The following is a 22,257-nucleotide window of genomic DNA, read 5'->3' on the forward strand; positions in this document are numbered from 1 at the left end:
GGTCATATTCAACACACAGTGGAGACAGGCTGAATGGGAAGGTCATATTCTACACACAGTGGAGACAGGCTGAATGGCAAGGTCATATTCAACACACAGTGGAGACAGGCTGAATGGGAAGGTCATATTCAACACACAGTGGAGACAGGCTGAACGGGAAGGTCATATTCTGCACACTTACACTGACAAAAGCTGCTGCCTCAGCAAAGGAGCAAAGGCTGTCATGTGGTCCTGCTCTTCACTAAAATGACAGTTTGCCAGTTTACTTAAGGTTAAACTGAGAGCTCTGGTGAGTAAGATTTTCCAAATGCTTTTCTTTTGGTTATTACTTAACAATTTGAGAGATGGCTTTGGGTTTTCATGGTTTATGTCAGCATTATACCTGTGGTCTTTACGAGTTACAGAACATGTTTTAGTGCTTGGAGTGGTGTCCCTGTTGGACCAGCACCCAGTCAATGTCCAGGTTCACGAGGTGACCCCTACTCGCTGAGAATGACCCGTAACCTCTGACCTCTGACCCACCACCAGACTTCTATGTGACTTCAGCATCAAAAGGACACATTTGACACAAAAAAAATCTGAAACAACTGTAACTAAACACATCTGGGACTTCCAGCTCCTCCTGCAGCTCTCCTCAGAGTCAAACACTTTATCCCCACGCATGGTGAGGGACACACACACAGCGAGGAGGGAAACCATTTCCTATTTGTTTCTTGCTCAAAGCTAAACTGGCACATGATCCGGACCGATTTGTCGAAGCCGCCCGGATGTGACCGCTCTGAGGGTAGTCGTAAGAAGGAGGCCATAAAAGAAGAAAAAAGATTTCCCTTCTTCTCACACATGGAAGCATTTTTCAGACGACCCACAGGGATTCAAACGGCTAACCATTGCATTCAACAATACTAAATGAAACAGTCAAACGCGTCTTCTCTCAGCACAGTAAGGGATCTCATCATCCCACCAATCATTAACATTCCTGCAGGAACACTCCGTTCGCTCCAGTCTTTTACAACTGGCTAATTAAACACATGCTTCAGACTACAGTCAGTAGAGATGCTTCAGTAACAGCCCTTAGCTTAATTGGACACAATTTAAGTCATTAAGATGGTAGTAAAAAACAGACCAGGAAGAACAAGAGAGATGGAAAAGAGGCTGAATTATACCCCTCATTTTATAGCCCCCATAACCCTCCTCCCTAACTCTGAAGTTGACCTCTTCACCCCTTCATGTGGAGTTACAGCTAGCTAGCACTCACAGGTAGCCTATAGAGAGGGCTAAGGTTAAGGGTTAGGGGACATAGTCGTCCCAGACCCCATTATTAGACTTCTGTCCAGGGGCCAGGGGTGAAGTATGAGATGTCCACCCTCACCTGACTGTTTGCTCCGGTTGACCATGGACGTGGTCTGGGGGGGACCAGTGCCCAGGCCTGTCTATAGCTTGGGGTCGCATTGTGGACAACAGGAGAGGTCAGAGGCCATCACAGCTGAGCGAGAGAGAGAAATGCACAGTGCTTAGTGTAAACTGCCTTCTTCATGTTTGAAAGCAACCTGACTAGTCTCTCATAACAGACTTTTAAAATTGTAACATAAATTGTAACATAACTTAAATGTCAACATAAATGCAACTCAAATTGAGTAGAGAGATTTGGTTGTGGGTTGTGAGATCCCAGAACAATGTACTATAACCATTAGGTGTCCTGGGACTGGGAGCTAAATGCACAGCTTTAACAGTGTCCAGGCTATATGGAAAACAGGACACCAGCCTCGATTTATTTTTTACTTAACCTTTATTTATTAACTCGGCAAGTCAGTTAAGAACAAATTCTTATTTTACAATGACAGCCTACCCCCCTCCTCTAATCCAGACAGCGCTGGGCCGATGGTGTGCCACCCTATAGGACTCCCGATCACGGCAAGTTGTGGTACAGCCCAGGATTAAACCAGGGTTTGTAGTGACACATCTAGCAGAGAAATGCAGTGCCGTAGACCGCTGCACCACTCGGGAGCATCACCTCACAGATTACAGATGTCTTTCCCTCTGGCATGCCACACGGCTTATCGTTAGACACAAGACCTACGACAGGCCTGTACTATTTCTTCACCCCAAATGGCACCATATTCCCTATATAGTACACTACTTTTGACCAGGGTCCATAGGGCTTTGGTCAAAAGCAGTGCACTATGTAGGGAATAGGGTGCCATTTGGGATGTACGCTGTCTGTCCTGTTCTTTCATCTTATGTAATTTTTGGAAATGTTACTAATGAGGTTACTAATGACATCTAAATGATTTCAATCAACTTTATGGACTGACATGGCCTACTATGTGTGAATGTGGAAACATGCTGAAGAATTTCACAACATTTTAATGGCAATTCATTTAGAAGCAAATTGTTTATCTTTTGACTCCATCTGGGATTTCTTTTATCATGTTGTTAACGTCATAGAGTCATCTGTTGAGCAGACACACACACGCACATGCGCGCGTGTACACGCACGCACACACACAGGCACGCACACACACAGGCACGCGCACACACAGGCACGCGCACACACAGGCACGCGCACACACACCGGCACGCGCACACAAACACACATGCTACCTCTAAATTTGGGGCTAATGCTAGTCCATCCCTCCATTCCCTCCCGATCAGCATCCCTTCATTCCCTCCCTCCATCCCTCATGCCTCTCTCCCTCACTGCCTCTCTCCCTCACTGCCTCTCTCCCTCACTGCCTCTCTCCCTCACTGCCTCTCTCCCTCACTGCCTCTCTCCCTCACTGCCTCCTTCCACTACACTGTTTTCTTTTCAAGCCCAGGCCCTAACAGAACAGTCAGAACAGGAAGACAGGGTAAGCGCACCAAACTGGCAGCCTTGGGCATGCTGGGGCTATTGTGGCCCTGAGGTTAACTAGATATGGCCTCTTCAGTTAGCCTAGCATCAATATTGACCCACCTGTAGGTTAGCTACGTTAGCCTCAAGCCAACTTTCAACTGTGACGTATAGTCACTTCCACCAGCTGACAACAGATATGTCTACTCATAACATGGGGATAAACACTAGCTAGCACCCAAAAGAAGAGATGTGTGATAGAATATGATATCATATAATAGGATATAATAAAACAGCATAGAAAATGATAGAATATGATAGAATAGAATGAATAGGATAGGATAGAATAGGATAGAATAGAATAGGATGAATAGAATAGGATAGGATAGAATAGGATAGAATAGGATAGGATAGAGTAGAATAGGATAGGATAGAATAGAATAGGATGAATAGAATAGGATAGGATAGAATAGAATAGGATAGGATAGAGTAGAATAGGATAGGATAGAATAGAATAGGATGAATAGAATAGGATAGAATAGGATAGGATAGAGTAGAATAGGATAGGATAGAATAGGATAGGATAGAATAGGATAGGATAGAATAGAATAGGATGAATAGAATAGGATAGGATAGAATAGGATAGGATATAATAGGATGAATAGAATAGAATAGGATAGGATAGAATAGAATAGAATAGAATGGGATAGGATAGGATAGAGTAGAATAGGATAGGATAGAATAGGATGAATAGAATAGAATAGGATAGGATAGAATAGAATAGAATAGAATGGGATAGGATATAATAGGATGAATAGAATAGAATAGGATAGGATAGAATAGAATAGAATAGAATGGGATAGGATAGGATAGAGTAGAATAGGATAGGATAGGATAGAATAGGATGAATAGAATAGGATAGGATAGAATAGGATGAATAGAATAGGATAGGATAGAATAGGAAAGGATAGAATAGAGTAGAGTAGGATAGGATAGAATAGAATATAATATAATAGGATAGAATAGAACACCATAGAAAATGATAGAATATGATAGGATAGGATATGATAGAATCGGATAGAATAGGATAGAACAGGATAGGATATATATTTACAACATGTGAATAACCACAACCTCTAACACCCAAAAGAAGATTCACATCTGCAATTAGATGATTCATTTACTACATAAATGATCAACTGAAAGGCAAGACTTTTGCTCTACACCAGATTTAAAGAATTCACAGAGAATTCACAGAGAGAGAGAGAGATCCTACACAGGCATCTCACTGTCTATCAAACCAGTTTGAGTGGAAGTCAGAGAGGAAACAGACTATACCGTCTTTCTCCCGGATCAGCTGACACCCTCAATAAAATGGTGACCGACAACTTCGGCATGGTGGCATCACTTTTACTTTATGTGTTTGTTTTAAATATCACTGGAAATAATCACATCTGCAATCTAGATCTAGATCCAACACTTTTGATGGCATCCAGCACTTGGAAGGAATGTTATATTCCAACCTTTCTGTCACACCCTGATCTGTTTCACCTGTCTTTGTGATTGTCTCCAACCCCTCCAGGTGTCACCCATCTTGCCCATTATCCCCTGTGTATTTACACCTGTGTTCTCTGTTTGTCTTTTTCCAGTTTGTTTTGTTTCATCAAGCCTACCAGCGTTTTCCCCTCTGTTTCCCGGTGTTGACCATTCTGCCTGCCCTGACCCTGAGCCTGCCTACCATCCTGTATCTTTGCCCCACCTATCTGGATTACTGACCTCTGTCTACCATGACCCTGAGCCTGCCTGCCATCCTGTACCTTTGCCCCACCTGTCTGGATTACTGAATCCTGCCTGCACTTGACCTGTCTTTTGCCTGCCCCTGTTGGATTAATAACCTGTTGTTACTTCGATGTTGTCTGCATCTGGGTCTTCCCTGAAAACGTGATAGTACGAACTGGCCATGACTGACCCAGCAGACCTGAGCCAGCTGTGCAAGGAGCCTCCATTGGTAGGCACGAGGAATTGCTTAGTGGTCTTATGGAGGGAGTCCAAACGTTGGCTGAAAGCCATGACCGGGCGTTGGATATTTTGCTGGAGCAATTCCACAGGTTGTCTGGGAGGCAGCCTACCATGGTGGTAACCCCACAGCCCCTCAGTAACTCAGCGGTTAGCAGTGCCGTCTCATCGGTCACTCCACCTTCTTGGGAGCCCCACTTACCTACCCCCGGAACGCTTCAATGGAGAGCCGAGCACCTGGCAGTTTCTAGCTCAGTGTGCCCTCATCTTCAAGCTTCAGCCCTCCTCCTTCCCCTCAGATCGCTTCAAGATAGCCTACCTCATCATGCTGATGTCCGGGAGGGCTCTCACCTGGGCTACTGCTGTGTGGGAACACCAGCCGGCCATATGCGCTAGTCTGGAGTAGTTCGTGGGAGAGGTGAAGATGGTTTTTGATGCCCTGTTCCCCCGAGAGAGAAGCTGTCTGGAAGCTAATCCAGATTCGGCAGGACTCCCGCAGTGTGGCAGACTACACAGTGGATTACCGCACGTTGGCAGCGGAGAGTGCTTGGAATCAGGAAGCACTGTTTGATATGTTCCCTCATTGCTGCAACTCTGTTTATCATATATCCTGATGCCTAGTCACCTTACCCCTCTACATATCTACCTCTATCACTCCAATCTCCCTGCACATTGTAAATATGGTACTGGAACTGACCCTGTATATAGCTTACTTACTTTATCTTTGTTCTTCTTATTTCTTATTTGTATTGTTGTTCTACCATATGTTGTTTTTACTATTACATTGTTACTGATTATCACATTGTTGGTTTTAGAGCTTGGAAGAAAGGCATTTCACCGTACTTGTGCACGTGACATTAAAACTTGAAACTTGAGTTAGGGACAGTTTCTGTCTTTGTAGCGTTCCTCTTCTCTCGTGCACAACCTAATTGAGAACCTCTGCTTGGTCATTACCGAGTATGTTTGTTAATGCTGGTAACCACGCAACACGTATCAGTGAACAAAACCTCCAGACTGTAATCGAATTCACTCCTCACTGCAGTGTAGAAGTAAGTATCGTTCACTCTCCTGGGCAGGAAGATCATGTTGTATACTTTTTAGCCAGTAGTTCTGAAAGCCATGAGTGGTCACCGAAAATTGCATACTATGTCACACATGTGCAGATATGTGCACCATGTCATTGTTGTCTCTCCCACTCTGCTGTGTGTGGATAATGTGACTCTTTCTAGCTGTCACTCAAATGGCGAGGGGCTGAAGCTCATTGGCTAGAACTCAAATTGCTAGGAGGCTGTGACACATGGGGGAAAATGTAAGGAAAATGTCGCAGCTTGGCTTCCAGAAACACAGTAGTTTTCAAACGAGTGATTTTGTGGCTCACTGAGGTAAGACAGTAATTCTGATAATAGATTATGCATGTATGAACTACACATGGACACATCCAAACCAACGAGAGAGGTTTAAAAAATACTTAGTAGTTGCCAAAGTTCCGTGGACTGTCTTTAAGAGAATTATCTCTGGACCAGAAGATAGATGATCTCACATTATGAACAACAGAGTTAGATAATGGAGGAGGAGTGGATGAGCAGTGGCCTGATTATTACATCTCTCCATAGGAGAGGGAGGGACCATATCAGTCTACTCATCTCTGTAATCGTCTTATTTTCAGAGCCATTCAGAATCACTGGATATCATTTCAATTCCATTCTATGCTTCATCATAATCCATTTGTAATTTCTGGCCTCATCATAAATAATGCATCTAGGCTAAATGGTGACATGTAACCAGATCATCAACATGAGTTGCAATGTCAGCCATTCAGGAAACTTAATAATCAGTTACATAGTAGTAACACTTCCTGTAGGACAATATTCCAAATAAAATATATTATACTCCACCATGGCCTTTAGGACAAATCCCAGGAAGTACCTTTGCTGCAGGATGTATAAACCCCACGCCCAGTAAAGTCTATTTTTAAATATCTGACCTTTCGTGTTAACAGACCAGGGGCTAGGCTACAGGGCGGCAGGTCTGGAATGAGAAACACAGGAAGGACCAGGGAAGGGACGTTTTGCATACTTCCAACCAGGGGGCCAGGGAGTTAGGTGGCCAGAGCGGCAGGGGCCCACAGAACGCTAGACAGCCAGACAGCAGGGAGCCAGGAGGTCAGGGAGTTAAGGAGCCAGGGGCCCAGGGAGTCAGGGGGCCTGAGAGCCAGGGAGTCAGGGGGCCTGAGAGTCAGGGGGCCTGAGGCCCAGGGAGCTAGGGACTATAGAGCCAGGGGGGCAGAGGTTCAGGGAGCCAGACGACCAGAGAGCCAGGGGGCCAGAGGCCCAGGGGGCTAGGGACTATAGAGCCAGGGGGCCAGAGGTTCAGGGAGCCAGGGGGCCAGTGAAACAGGAGCCCAGAAGGCTCTATATGAATCCCCCGTATTCTTCCTTAATGACCATCAAAACAAGTGGCAGGGTCTGCTGAAAAAATTACTATCCTCTCTTCTCCATGTGACGCTGCAGCTCTGCTTACTATAATGAGGATCACTGTAAATGAAGAAGAGGGAGGAGGAAAACAGTCTGGGGCTAGCCTGGATCTGGGTCTGAGAGGGGGAAAACAGTCTGGTGCTAGCCTGGATCTGGGTCTGAGAGGGGGAAAACAGTCTGGGGCTAGCCTGGATCTGGGTCTGAGAGGGGGAAAACAGTCTGGGGCTAGCCTGGATCTGGGTCTGAGAGGGGAAAACAGTCTGGTGCTAGCCTGGATCTGGGTCTGAGAGGGGGAAAACAGTTTGATGCTAGCCTGGATCTGGGTCTGAGAGGGGGAAAACAGTTTGATGCTAGCCTGGATCTGGGTCTGAGAGGGGAAAACAGTTTGATGCTAGCCTGGATCTGGGTCTGAGAGGGGGAAAACAGTCTGGGGCTAGTCTGGATCTGGGTCTGAGAGGGGGAAAACAGTTTGGTGCTAGTCTGGATCTGGGTCTGAGAGGGGGAAACAGTCTGGTGCTAGTCTGGATCTGGGTCTGAGAGGGGAAAACAGTCTGGTGCTAGTCTGGATCTGGGTCTGAGAGGGGGAAAACAGTTTGATGCTAGCCTGGATCTGGGTCTGAGAGGGGAAAACAGTCTGGGGCTAGCCTGGATCTGGGTCTGAGAGGGGGAAAACAGTCTGGTGCTAGTCTGGATCTGGGTCTGAGAGGGGAAAACAGTCTGGTGCTAGCCTGGATCTGGGTCTGAGAGGGGAAAACAGTTTGGTGCTAGCCTGGATCTGGGTCTGAGAGGGGGAAAACAGTCTGGTGCTAGTCTGGATCTGGGTCTGAGAGGGGAAAACAGTCTGGGGCTAGCCTGGATCTGGGTCTGAGAGGGGGAAAACAGTCTGGGGCTAGCCTGGATCTGGGTCTGAGAGGGGGAAAACAGTCTGGGGCTAGCCTGGATCTGGGTCTGAGAGGGGAAAACAGTCTGGGGCTAGCCTGGATCTGGGTCTGAGAGGGGAAAACAGTCTGGGGCTAGCCTGGATCTGGGTCTGAGAGGGGAAAACAGTCTGGGGCTAGCCTGGATCTGGGTCTGAGAGGGGGAAAACAGTCTGGGGCTAGCCTGGATCTGTGTCTGAGAGGGGAAAACAGTCTGGGGCTAGCCTGGATCTGGGTCTGAGAGGGGAAAACAGTCTGGGGCTAGCCTGGATCTGGGTCTGAGAGGGGGAAAACAGTCTGGATGCTAGCCTGGATCTGGGTCTGAGAGGGGAAAACAGTCTGGGGCTAGCCTGGATCTGGGAGGGGGAAACAGTTTGATGCTAGCCTGGATCTGGGTCTGAGAGGGGGAAAACAGTTTGATGCTAGCCTGGATCTGGGTCTGAGAGGGGGAAAACAGTCTGGGGCTAGTCTGGATCTGGGTCTGAGAGGGGGAAAACAGTCTGGTGCTAGTCTGGATCTGGGAGGGGGAAACGGACCCTCCGATGAGGTTTATCTGGATCTGGTTCTGGGTAAGGCTGGGTGAGATCAACTTTCCAGAACCACAATGGGTGTAGATAGAAGTGTGAATGAAGTGTTCTTTGCAAAACTCTGACCACAAAGGAGAAGGGAGTTTTGCACATGTTCCATGACTATGATACAGTAATATTTTATAGCAGGTCATCTTTAGAATGCATGGGGGAAATAATTAAATATGTGTGTGTGTGCAGTCGTAATGACTTCATCATCTTGGTGGTCTGAATGTTTTACCCACCATTATGTTGTGTGTGTGTGTGGTTACAGCAACACAGATGATCTGGTAGGGCATTAAACTCCAGCGGCTGTGCGAACTCTGTTTCCCCCCACATCATCCTACAATTCCTAATAAACAAAGTTGTGCCTCGAAGCGCTAAATGCTTAGCATGTGGATTCAATGTGAGGTGCAGGCCGCCCAAACAGGCAGACCAGACAGGCAGCCCAGACAGGGAGCCCAGACAGGCATCCCAAACAGGCTTCCCAAACAGGCAGACCAGACAGGCAGCCCAGACAGGGAGCCCAGACAGGCATCCCAAACAGGCTTCCCAAACAGGCAGACCAGACAGGCAGCCCAGACAGGGAGCCCAGACAGGCATCCCAAACAGGCTTCCCAAACAGGCAGCCCAGACAGGCAGCCCAGACAGGCATCCCAAACAGGCAGTCCAGACAGGCTTCCCAAACAGGCAGCCCAGACAGGCCTCACATGGAGGCCTCAGCATTAGCATGTTGGAGTTGAAAGTTGAAACTTTGACGCAAGAAAAGCAAAGCAAACATAAAGCTCTAATTCAACTCTTATGTCAAAGATAATGTCTGTACAGTACTCCCACACTGTAGCACCACTGAAGAAGCACAGCAATAGCCATGGAGTGAGTCTGCAAGGCACGGTGTGTGTAGGGACCACCAGGGTCGACCACAAACTGTTTACGGTCGAGGCCACCGACGGACTCTGCCGTCACTCTGCCATGGTTTGACCACCACCACCAACTCTCCCTAGTCTGGCCATGAAAACCAGGGTTATTCCTGCCTCTCTTTCTCTCTCTCATGCTTGTCACACGGATCTGTCTGATACTGCTTTTAGCCCATGCGGCAGGGAGGCAGCGACCTGGTCTCGCTAGGTCGGTCGGTCGGTCGGTCGGTAGGTCGGTCAGTACGCACCCACACACACACCTACACACACACACACACACACTCACACAATGTCTGTCTGTCTGGGGATAAAAGCCTGTCAGCACAGTGCCAGAGTATTTGGCTTGAGAGCGATTTACACGGATGCGAGGGTGATTTATGCAGCCCTGCACAAACACAGCTCTCTGTACATTTCACTGTTACGGGTGTTAAATCAACAGAGGAAAAACATACACACGCACACTGGCACCGGGACTTACATTTCTGCTCATTCATACTCGGCCAGGGTCTGCAGCACACACTCACTATCAAACACACACACACACACTGTTGGGCGTCTGCCACACACAAACACACACACACACACACACACACACACACACACACACACAGACGCCGACGTGTCTGACTGTATATGTCTAAGATTAGACGAATGTCTGTGATCAGTCGTCTAGCTGACGCTATACGATACGGCGCAGTACAGCACTAATGTTCTGGAACCAGTCTCTTTCACTGGATGAGTTGGTAGCCTGGTTCCAGAACTGTTTATGCTGTATAGTCAACACCTATTTGCATTGACAAAGACATTAGGAGTTATACTGCGCAAACAGCTCTGGCACCGAGGCTAATAGTGAAGACAATAGGAGTTGGCCATAGGCCCACAATGTACACACAGATCTGGGACCGAGGCTAATAGTAAAGACAATAGGAGTTGGCCAAATGCCCACAATGTACACACAGATCTGGGACCGAGGCTAATAGTAAAGACAATAGGAGTTGGCCATAGGCCCACAATGTACACACAGATCTGGGACCGAGGCTAATAGTAAAGACAATAGGAGTTGGCCATAGGCCCACAATGTACACACAGATCTGGGACCGAGGCTAATAGTAAAGACAATAGGAGTTGGCCATAGGCCCACAATGTACACACAGATCTGGGACCGAGGCTAATAGTGAAGACAATAGGAGTTGGCCATAGGCCCACAATGTACACACAGATCTGGGACCGAGGCTAATAGTAAATAGTAAAGACAATAGGAGTTGGCCATAGGCCCACAATGTACACACAGATCTGGGACCGAGGCTAATAGTGAAGACAATAGGAGTTGGCCATAGGCCCACAATGTACACACAGATCTGGGACTGAGGCTAATAGTAAAGACAATAGGAGTTGGCCATAGGCCCACAATGTACACACAGATCTGGGACTGAGGCTAATAGTGAAGACAATAGGAGTTGGCCATAGGCCCACAATGTACACACAGATCTGGGACCGAGGCTAATAGTAAAGACAATAGGAGTTGGCCATAGGCCCACAATGTACACACAGATCTGGGACCGAGGCTAATAGTGAAGACAATAGGAGTTGGCCATAGGCCCACAATGTACACACAGATCTGGGGCCGAGGCTAATAGTAAAGACAATAGGAGTTGGCCATAGGCCCACAATGTACACACAGATCTGGGGCCGAGGCTAATAGTAAAGACAATAGGAGTTGGCCATAGGCCCACAATGTACAAACAGATCTGGGACCAGACTAATTGAATGTAACTTGAGGAGAATAAGCAGGCAGGGTTATCAACTACACAGTGCTGATCCTGTGAGGATTTAACAATACACTGCATATAAAAATATAATGAACAACGATCGATTCTACATACTTAACAACCATGGTGCATCTGCAATGTTTCCAAGATTTATGACAAACCAAAGCTTTTATTTCCCTTTTCAGTGTTTTTATTTACCTTTATTTATTTAACTAGGCAAGTCAGTTAAGAACAAATTCTTATTTTCAATGACAATGATTTTCAGTGGGTTAACTGCCTGTTCAGGGGCAGAACGACAGATTTGTACCTTGTCAGCTCGGGGTTTGAACTTGCCACCCCAGTGTGAGAGTGTAGCGTCAGTATGCATGCGTGTGCGTGTGTGTGTGTGTGTGTGTGTGTGTGCGTGTGCGTGTGTGTGTGTGTGTGTAAGTATGTGAGAGTGTCCAATGTGTATTCAAAGAGTCAGTGCAAGAGAGTTAGAGCTAAAGAAAATGGTCACTGCAGGTAGTCCGTGTAGTCATTATTTAGCAATCTATTTTAGCAGTCTTATGGCAAGAGGGTAGAAGCTGTTCAGAGACCTGTTGGTTCCAGACTTGGTGCATTAGTACCGCTTGAAACCTAGCCACAAAACCGCTTGACGTGTGGTAGCAGAGATAATAGTCTGTGGCTTCAGTGGCTGGAGTCTTTGACTATTTTTTGGGCCTTCCTTTGAGTGCTACGGGGCGATAGTCATTTAGACAGGTTACGTTGCCGTTCTTGGTGGTCTATGGTGGTCATGCCTCCTGGTAATCCGTCTGGCCCTGTGGCCTTGTGAATGTTAACGTGTTTGAAGGTCTTACTCCCATCGGTTGTGTTAAGCAGGATCACGCAGTGGTCCAGAAGAGCGGGTGCTCTCACCGCATGGTTCAGTGTTGCTTGCCTTGCAGTGAGCATAGAAGGCATTAAGCTCGTCTGGTAGGCTCGTGTCACTGGGCAGCTTGTGGCTAGGTTTCCCTTTGCAATCCATGATAGTTTGCGAGCCCTGCCACATCCAATGAGCATCAGAGCTGGTGTAACAGGACTCAATCTAAGTTCTGTATTGACGCTTTTTTTTTATTTTTTATTTTACCTTTATTTTACTAGGCAAGTCAGTTAAGAACAAATTCTTATTTTCAATGACGGCCTAGGAACAGTGGGTTAACTGCCTGTTCAAGGGCAGAACGACAGATTTGTACCTTGTCAGCTCGGGGGTTCGACCTGGCAACCTTTCGGTTACTAGTCAAACGCTCTAACCACTAGGCTACCCTGCCGCCCCACCCTGCTTTGCCTGTTTGATGGTTCGTCGGAGCGTGTAACGGGATTTCTTATCAGCGTCCAGGTTAGTGTCGCATTCCTTGAAAGGGGCAACTCTTGAAATTAGTGCGGATGTTGCCTGTAATCCATGGCTTCTGGTTGGGATAATACGTACGGTCACTGTGTGGACGACATTGTCGATGCACTTATTACTGAAGCCGATGACTGATGTGGTAAAATCCTCAATGCCATCAGATGAATCTCTGAACATAGTCCAGTCTGTGGTAGAAAACAGTCCTATAGCTTAGCATCCGCTTCATCTGACTACTTCCGAATTGAGTGTGTCACTGGTACTGCCTGTTTGAGTTTTTGCTTCTCGGCAGGAATCAGGAGGATATAGTTATGGTCAGATTTTCCAAATGGAGGGTGAGCTTGGTATGCGTCTCTGTGTGTGGAGTAAAGGTGATCTACGTTTTTTTCCCTCTCGTTTCACAGGTGACAAAAATGAGGTCAAACACGTTTCAGTTTTCCTGCATTAAAATCACTGGCCACTAGGAGCGCTGCCTCTGGATGAGCATTTTGTTGTTGTAGGGCTATAGAGACGTGCTTGTGAGGAAATATATATAATACTACATAGAAAAGCAACTTTGAATAATATGAAACAGGAAATGACAAAAAAACTCAGACTTTGGTGTATGTTTTATATGCTTAGATATATTCATTATTTATGCTGATAAAGAGCAGTGGTCTATTATGGTCCTGCTATTGCTATGCCAATTTGGGACTCCCGAGTGCCACAGTGGTCTAAGGCACTGCATCTCAGCCCTTGAGGTGTCACTACAAAATGTTTGACCTCATTTTTGTCTGGTTCAAATCCAGGCTGTATAAAAACTGGCCATGATTGGGAGTCCCATAGGTCGGGGCACACAATTGGCCCAGTGGTGTAGAGCGTCATTGTAAAATAAGAATTTTAAATTAGAACCCAAACCGGCTGCTATCGTGCATGAATTTATTTTGTCCCACCTAACACCAAACTTGATCATAACATGCAGGTTAAAATATCAAAACAAACTCTTAACCGATTATATTAACTTGGGGACAGGTCGAAAAGCATTAAACATGTATGGCAATTTAGCTAGCTAGCTTGCACATGCTAGCTAATTTGTCCTATTTAGCTAGCTTGCTGTTGCTAGCTAATTTGTCATGGAATATAAACATTGAGTTGTTATTGTACCTGAAATGCACAAGGTCCTTTACTCCGACAATTCATCCACACATAAAAAGGTCATCTGAATCGTTTCTAAACATCTCTCCTCCTTCCAGGCTTTTTCATCTTTGAACTTATATGGTGATTGGCATCTAAACTTTCATAGTACTACCACAACGACCGGCAAAACAGTTAGTCTTTCAATCACCCACATGGGTATAACCAATGAGGAGATGGCACGTGGGTACCTGTTTCTATAAACCAATGAGGAGATGGGAGAGGCAGAACTTGCAGCGCGATCTGCGTCAGAAATAAATTACTTCTTTTGTAGCCCTTGGCATCGCAGACGCTCATTGGCGCGCGCGAGCAATGTGGGTGCAATAATTGAGTAACATGGATTTCTAAATGTATTTTACGACACTCGCTCACGCGACATGTCCGGTCTGGTCAGCATGTTAACTGACTTGCCTAGTTAAATAAATAAAAAAGTTATTGAGCACACAAACATTATCCCTTTTGGAGTATCATCAAGTCTCATTACCTTGTGAAGAGATGCAATAAATCACCTAGATATGATTTCACTCTAGATAGTTACGTCATAATGAAATGTCATGAATGAGCTGACCCAAAAACTGCCAACCAAAGCAGTGAGTGACTGTTCTAACCACTAGGTGACACCCATACCTTGATTTCTACTCTGAGAGCTTCCCCTTTCCCTATTTCCCCAAGAATCACACACACACAGATGAACACACACTTGGACACAGGACACGTACACACACACACACACACACACACGCACACGCACACGCACACACACACACACAGCGTGCCATAGTGTTTCAAACACAAATGTTTCTGCTCTCAGATTCAATAATAACTTCCAAATGAACGGGGTCACACTAACTCAACCCCCAAATGTATTGTACATAATCACTGCCTGACCAAGTGACAGTTAAAACCTCTCATGCATGACACTTGGAGATGGAGACCACTCTGAAGTGTGAGAACGGATAAGTCTGTTCTCCCCTCTCTGAGACGACAGGCTTAAATAGGGCTGTGCTGGGATCAGGAGAGAGAGAGTTAGAGAGAGTTAGAGAGAGAGAGTTAGAGAGAGAGTTAGAGAGAGAGAGAGTGAGTTAGAGAGATATGCTTTTCTTTCCCCCATACAGCCCCCCAGCTGTGGCCACAGTGACAGATTACAAGCCAGCCTGTCTGTGTAAGTGCATGTGTGTGGCGTGCATGTGTGTGTGTGTGTGTGTGTGTGTGAGAGGGTTGTCCTGCTCTCCCTCCATCTGACTGATACTTAGCCTAAAGCATACCACAGAGCCACACTACAATACAAGCCTCCATAGAGAGAGCATGCAGACATGCTTATGCTGATGTTGACTGTACCATGTTGGGAGCAAATACTATTTGAGGAGAACTTTAGTAAATATAACATCCACTGCCATGTGTTGGTGCCTTTGGCTATCTTAAAATATTGAGATGAGTGTGTGTGCATGTGTGTGCTTGTGTCACCATTCCCCAATGGGATTATAATAATTTTGAGAATCTCTTCAAAAAGGTGTGTGATTATGAAGCATGCGTTTGAACTGCATGAGCACTGAGTACAGGTGCTTAGTCTCACCAAGAGAGGTCAGTTCACAATATATCTATCAATAATCTTAAACACACAAGAGGACAGAAAAGGACTGAAGGTGACACTGTGGAGAGAGTGTAAACACACTCTCCCTTCACCCGTTGTGCAGAGCGCCAGGCGGCTCGCCCTTCACCCGTTGAGCAGAGCGCCAGGCGGCTCGCCCTTCACCCGTTGAGCAGAGCGCCAGGCGGCTCGCCCTTCACCCGTTGAGCAGAGCGCCAGGCGGCCCGCCCTTCACCCGTTGAGCAGAGCGCCAGGCGGCTCGCCCTTCACCCGTTGAGCAGAGCGCCAGGCGGCTCGCCCTTCACCCGTTGAGCAGAGCGCCAGGCGGCTCGCCCTTCACCCGTTGAGCAGAGCGCAAGGCAGCTCTCCCGGAGTTGGGGATGGGACCGCGCAGGGAGAGACTGACAGACAGCGCAGCAGCAGCGGCCAGTCACAGTTCTCTGCGCCGACCAGTTGTCACCAAAGTGACAGGCAACAGCTGAGAACATACATCTGGAACCCAGGGAGCCTCCACACTTCGAAGTTCGACACCCACTATATTTTAGACCACATTGCTTCAAGTATTGACGTTAGGGTTTTTTCACAAGACCACAACAGACAAGGAAAGTAGACTATTTGTGATCTTATCGGAAGGTCAGGCTAGCTAGACTTTGTTAATTTCCCTTGTAGGCAAGAATATTTCATTTCTGGAAGCATTCATAATCATTTACAGACCATGCATAACGGTCTGTAAGTATCATAGAAAGCCCTCTCAGACCTTTGCTAAAAAAAGCCAACACGTTTTTTGAGTCAACAGCAGGGCATTTAAATATGAAAGAGACTGATCGAAAATATACTTCTCTCGATGAACAAATAGCACAAAGCTTATTGTGAATAGTAGCCCGATAAAGTGACTAATTCACTTTTAAAATAGCTTGCTCATGATAAATACTTTCAGCAAATAAAACACACTTCACTGGGCAGCGCAATTCAGGCTCATAAAAGTTCAACGAAATTGCAATATAAACATGTTTCCATTATGCAACAGGCTATCATTTGATATTTGATACACTGATACAAGGACGCAACATAAATGGTATCCTTACCCCCAAAGAGTTCAGTCGTGGTAAACAAAGAATCCAGAACTAATATTCCTTGACGTGTAGAAACGATTCAAGTTACGTCGCATTGGCATAAAATTAAATGTCCAGAAAGCGCACCGTTGTCCCGCAGACTTGTTCCGAACTGCGCGGTTAGATTCGTCCAAATGTCGGCGACTGCATGTTGAAGGCAAAACGAGTGAACTAGGGAGCCTACTTTGTAAAAGTTCATCTATGACTGTCACAGCATCTCCTTATAAATTCACTAGCGCCCCGTTCGTAATAATGGGCTCAACTCGAGCCACACCGAAATGGCATTAGCATTACTCTTTGCCTATTGGCTTAAACAAGCAACCCCCACAGCGAGAGAGAGAGAGAGAGAGGGAGAGAGGGAGCAAGAGAGAGAGATATAGAGATAGAGAGAGAGAGAGAGAGAGAGAGAGAGAGAGAGAGAGAGAGAGAGAGAGAGAGAGAGACCATATCTTAGTCATTGAATTGAATTGAGATGGCGAGAGAGAAAGAGAGAGAGAGAGAGAGAGAGGGAGGGAGTGAGAGAGAGAGCGAGAGAGACATAGAGAGAGAGAGACAGAGACATAGAGAGAGAGAGAGAGAGAGGGAGCGCAAGAGAGAGAGAGAGTGAGAGAGAGACCATATCTTAGTCATTGAATTGAGATGGCGGGAGAGAGAGAAAGAGAGAGAGAGGGAGCAAGAGAGAGAGATATAGAGATAGAGACAGAGACAGAGAGAGAGAGAGAGAGGGAATGAGTGTGTGTGAGAGAGAGAGAGAGAGAAAGAGAGCGAGACCATATCTTTGTCATTGAATTGAGATGGCGAGAGAGAGAGAAAGAGAGAAAGAGAGAGAGAGAGGGAGGGAGTGCGAGAGAGAGAGCGAGAGAGACATAGAGAGACAGAGACAGAGACATAGAGAGAGAGAGGGAGCGCAAGAGAGAGAGTGAGAGAGGCATAGAGAGAGAGAGAGAGAGAGAGACATAGAGAGAGAGAGAGGTGGACATTCTTAGTAATCCTGAGAATGTTGACGATTTTTGCTGCGAGTTTCACTACTGCTTCCATTTCCACTGGGACTGCTCCAGAGAAAGTCTTTAATACTGTATCATAGATGTTAACAAAGTGAGTCATTGAGTAAATGTAAATGTTTTGTTTTAGTTAGCCCACCCACATAATGGATTTTGAACATTTATGAAATCTCATGAAAAATCATGGATTGGCCTGCAATTAATGTCCCTCCCTCCCTCCCTCCCTCCCTCCCTCCCTCCCTCCCCCTCCCTCCCTCCCTCCCTCCCTCCCTCCTCCCTCCCTCCCTCCCTCCCTCCCTCCCTCCCTCCCTCCCTCCCTCCCTCCCTCCCTCCCTCCCTCCCTCCCTCCCTCCCTCCCTCCCTCCCTCCCTCCCTCCCTCCCTCCCTCCCTCCCTCATTTTGTTGTGTTAACACTGAATTGATTAGATTTCAATTTGTTTGTCACCGTTCTACACACTATATTTTCAAGCATAGTGGTAGCTGCATCATGCTATGGGTATGCTTGTAATTGATAAGGACTAGGGAGTTTTTCAGGATAAAAAATAAATGGAATGGAGCTAAGCACAGGTAAAATCCTAGAGGAAAACATGGTACGATCTGCTTTCCACCAGGCTGGGAGATTAATTAACCTTTCAGCAAGACAATAACCTAAAACACAAGGCCAAATCTACGCTGGAGGGCTCATCAAGAAGACAGTGAATGTTCCTGAGTGGCGAGTTACAGTTTTGACTTAAATCTACTTGAAAATCTATGGCAAAACCTGAAACGGTTGTCTAGCAATGATCAACAACCAATTTTATAGAGCTTGAACAATTTTTAAAAGAATAAAGTGGCAAATGTTTCACAAACCAGGTGTGGAAACCTCTTAGAGAAAGACTCACAACTATAAACTTGGCCAAAGATGTTTATACAAAGTATTGACTCAGGGGTGTGAATACGTATGTAAATGAGATATTTCTGTACTTTATTTTCAATACATTTACGGTATGAATACTTTCAGAAGGCACTGTAAATGCACACACTGAAAAAGGGCCATAGCTCAACTCTGTTATTGGATCAGTCAAATGCCTCTGGTTGATTGAAGTTTCAGAGTTAGCAAGCTATCCAATCTGTCCTTGAACAGTATAGGGCTTCAAAAGGCCGACTGTTTTTGAAGCATTTAGAGAAAAGCATAGGTATAATATGTTATGATTGATTGTTATCACTTAGCATGGACCAAAACAACTGGAGCAAGTCTGACAAGGCTCCAAAATAACCCCCTAAAGGTCAAAGATGAGGTCAGTATCGATGTCTTTGGGACCACATCACTTTTACAAAATGGGACATCAAAGCTTTAAGCTACATGTGTAATATAAATGTGACAAATGGCTCATTCTGATTGAATGACCTTTGACACCTAACATTAGAATAAGGAGCTCGGTCATTGGTTGACCCAGGTCATGGTAAACTGAAAGCATTATAAGTGGGACCAGGTTCTGCCAAACCCTGTCAATCAATTTCCACGCACACATAAGCATGTGCGCGCACACACACACATGCACACACACACACATGCACACCCAAGCAACACACACACACACACACACACACACACACACACACACACACACACACACACACACACACACACACACACACAGAGAGAGAGAGCTCAACGGCCGGAGTGCACTGCTCTGACAGGTTTCATCTGGACCAGATGGATGTAAAGCCTACTTCTCTTTGGCGTTGCACTTCAATGAAATATATTTTCTTTGTGTGTTTCTTTTTCCCCATTTCTGTTCCCCTGTAAAATAGCGGGACATACTAAGAGTTACAACCATGTTCAAAGTATTTGAGTGTGCTGGGAAGTAAACAAAACAAACAGCAGAACTATTTGTACATCACCGTATCTTGATGTTAAGAAACGGTTCAGTTCAACCAGTGAGTGTTGTAAATTAGCCACACAGAGCCCTTTAATGGTCAGTGTTGGTTGGACATGCTGTCTCGAGAAAGGACACTGAAGGAGATAGCATATCTCTCTGTCGGGCCATATGATTTACTGCTACCCTAATGCTCTACGTGGGTTAGAGCAGAATGTTTATTAAGCAAACCTCTTTCCCTATCACTTATCACTTATCTTAATCTATTGCTTATCTAATGTGATATTTATGACAGTGTTGTAAAAAGGCTCTCACAACGCAGCATCACTGAGCTGTAGAACCATTAGGATGGCTTGCATACCAAGCAAGCGCAGGATGTTTCACTGTGTTCAGATGAAGTTTCTTCACTGCTACATTCAGGACCGGATGTTCTGGACTAAACATCTACTTTGAAAAAGGTCTTAGAAAACAGCCCAAATAATTTGTTCATTCAGCTACTTTGACAAAAGAGGGTCAATCACTCATATACAGTACAAGCTAAGTCATTTACTTGATCAGTGAGGGGATAGCACTTTGGAGATTCATCATTTGATTTGAGGAAAAAGCCCTTTCCAATGCAGCTGTATATTATGTTTGGCAGGTTTTGTGACAGAACAGAAGGGAATGCTTTAGTTGTGCTAAATCTTTAATATTTTTAACAAGACTGGGAGCTCAGGGTGCCCTCTGCAGAGATCTCTCTCTCTCTCTCTCCAGCAAAATTGGTCTAATTATATGATTACTATTAACTAGTAGGAAGATACAAGTTACAAGATACCTTAAGAATATTTGAGCTCCGTGCCTCGGACACAAGCCCACAATAAGCACTTTGTGACGTTGATACTTTAACTTAAAATGAAGAGCTATTACACTTTCTCTCTCTCTGTTTCCATTATTACAGTTTTTTTTGTTTGTTGCTAAAACACAATTTCGGAAACCGTGCTCCGTTTCCTGAAAACATTAAACACAAAACCTTCACTATTTACATAACCTCTGACTCCTCTCGCAAAATCAAGGAATACCTAGGATAGGATAAAGTAATCCTTCTCACCCCCTTAAATGATTTAGATGCACTATTGTAAAGTGGCTGTTCCACTGGATGTCAGAAGGTGAATTCACCAATTTGTAAGTCGCTCTGGATAAGAGCGTCTGCTAAATGACTTAAATGTTAATGTAAATGAAACATTCGCCCCAAAACAGTTTTACCTGTGTTCAAAATCGAACACTGCTCTCAAATCCTAAACAAAGTGATCGAAATGATATACATTCTCAAGCAGTCAGTAAACAATACACCGAAAAATAGAAAACACATTGTTCAAAAATACAATTCTCAGGGAGAAGTACATTTTTTATCTATTTTATTTTTGTATTTTTCCATCATTGTCTTTTGATGGACGAAAACATGTTCTATCATAGTACCTCAAAATTGATCAGAAATTACTACTCTGTTTTGTTCTTTGCAATTTTGTTCTTCCTCCTCCTTGTACCCCTATTTGTACAGTACTGTACCCTGCATCTCACAAACTTGTCCTTTGTCTCTGTGATACTGTAATTCTTGTTCTTTGTTGATATGAACCTGCAACCAGTCAACATCTATTGAGCAGTCAGTACTGTTAATAAATAGAAAGCACAATGTTCAGGGCCATACAATTTGTCCATTGTACAGTATACAGCCTACAATGCACTGTACTACAGTATACAATACTAAAAGGGACAAAAATCAAAGGAGTAAACATGTGATCAATGTGCTTCTTCTTGTCTTTGGGCTGGGTCAGGCCAGAGCACTTCGTTGACATCACAAGCTATATTGTCCCTCCTGAGGCAACGGGGGAAGAAGCCTCTTGTGCCGTATCCAGCCCTGACATGATTCCTCACCTATATCACCACAGGCTAAATCCATGGCTTGCAGCAGATTTACTCTGGTGTAGGGTTGTCTATCATACACTTTCCATCTCCAAGAGGAGAAAAACTCCTCAATCGGATTCAGGAAAGGCGAGTATGGAGGTACAAGTTCATAAACTGCCCATTGATTTTAAACCGTTCCCTTACCTGAGCAGCTCGGTGGAATCTGACATTGTCCCACATTATCACATTGGTGGGAATTGGATTCTCATTTAGCTCTTGACCCTGCTGCTCTTGAACCTGCTGCTCAAATAAAATATCTCTTAGATTGGCAATAAATCTTAGAAGGTGCTGGGTGTTATATGGCCCGAGTGTAACATGGTGATGTAGAACACCATGGTTGCTGATAGCAGCACAGATTGTGACATTGCCACCTCGTTGACCAGGGACTTCAACAATGGCCCGCTGTCCAATCACAGCCTCTCCTTCTCCTCTTTGTTAGATTGAAGCCTGCTTCATCGACAAAGATGAACTCATGGGGTCTGACCAAGGATTCCAAGTCAAATATTGTCTGTGTAGAAATACAATATACTGTATGTAGGATTTTGTAAGTCGTACAGAGACAGTGCTATACTGTAGAGTACAATTAGGCTTCTGATTCACATACAGTGTATGTACTGAAGAGTAATGTCATTCACATAGTATGTGTTAGTACTGTAGACAATCTGGATTACAGTAAATGTTTCTGAATGTACACTTACTTGCACATACTGAGCTCGCAGTTCTTTCAACCTTGG

The 22,257-nt window shown here is 45.3% G+C and overlaps 1 protein-coding gene across 1 annotated transcript in view; it reads right to left on the reverse strand.

The window, feature by feature from the left end:
• LOC135509007 (prickle-like protein 1) overlaps window positions 1-16,959 on the reverse strand; it is a 102,064-nt gene extending 85,105 nt beyond the window's left edge. The window contains exon 1 of the mRNA XM_064929289.1: window positions 16,696-16,959. The gene's annotated coding sequence lies outside the window, so the exon portion shown is untranslated. The remainder of the gene's footprint in view (window positions 1-16,695) is intronic.
• Between the last annotated feature and the right edge of the window lie 5,298 nt (window positions 16,960-22,257).

The sequence above is a fragment of the Oncorhynchus masou genome, chromosome 22 (genome assembly GCF_036934945.1).
Source record: "Oncorhynchus masou masou isolate Uvic2021 chromosome 22, UVic_Omas_1.1, whole genome shotgun sequence".
In the NCBI taxonomy this organism is placed as follows: domain Eukaryota; kingdom Metazoa; phylum Chordata; class Actinopteri; order Salmoniformes; family Salmonidae; genus Oncorhynchus; species Oncorhynchus masou.